The following is a 693-nucleotide window of genomic DNA, read 5'->3' as shown; positions in this document are numbered from 1 at the left end:
TAATTCCTCGCGAAAATAAGCAAAACTTAAATCAGCAAGTATCTACTACTACAAATTATGTTTATCATATCAAATTCCTAAAATATCTATGACATTTTAAAATTTAGCTGGACTATAAAATCTGTTTTCTTTGTAAAATGAACTTTTATATACCAGTCAGTAAACCAATCCAGAATCAACATTTCAACTACTAGGACAACTGATGTCACATTCCCGATTCAAGTGTAATCCTGTAATTCCCATTCCTTTACAGCTACATTCATCCACATTCATTCGCAGGAACACTGCAGATTGCCGAGTCTGAACTATTTAGAGATCTAATTTAAGATTTTTAAAAATGTGAAAAATTTGATAAAACTGATAAAATCTGGTTTGCCTTTGTTTTGTAGTGTTATCACCAAACCGCTAGATGCCGCTAACGTTATGTAAAACCTTGAATGAATTATTTTTCCCCATTTTGTCAACCCTGCTTAAATAACGGTATACCAATTATAATATTGATTTTTAAAGCCAATTATCAGGTTAGATCAGCTCAGGTTGATTTAATTAAATTAACTAGCTACATACCATTTGGGTCATGTTATCCCCATGTTTCACACCCTCAGTTCTAACTTAAATAGATGGCAGTTTCCCTAAACGCAGAACCAAAGTATAATTAAAGTCCCCCTATCCTGATGAAACATCTAAAAAAAA

Source organism: Poecilia reticulata, chromosome 4, assembly GCF_904066995.2.
Source record: "Poecilia reticulata chromosome 4, P_reticulata-male-v2, whole genome shotgun sequence".
Lineage (NCBI taxonomy): Eukaryota > Metazoa > Chordata > Actinopteri > Cyprinodontiformes > Poeciliidae > Poecilia > Poecilia reticulata.
This window is presented reverse-complemented; position numbering follows the sequence as displayed.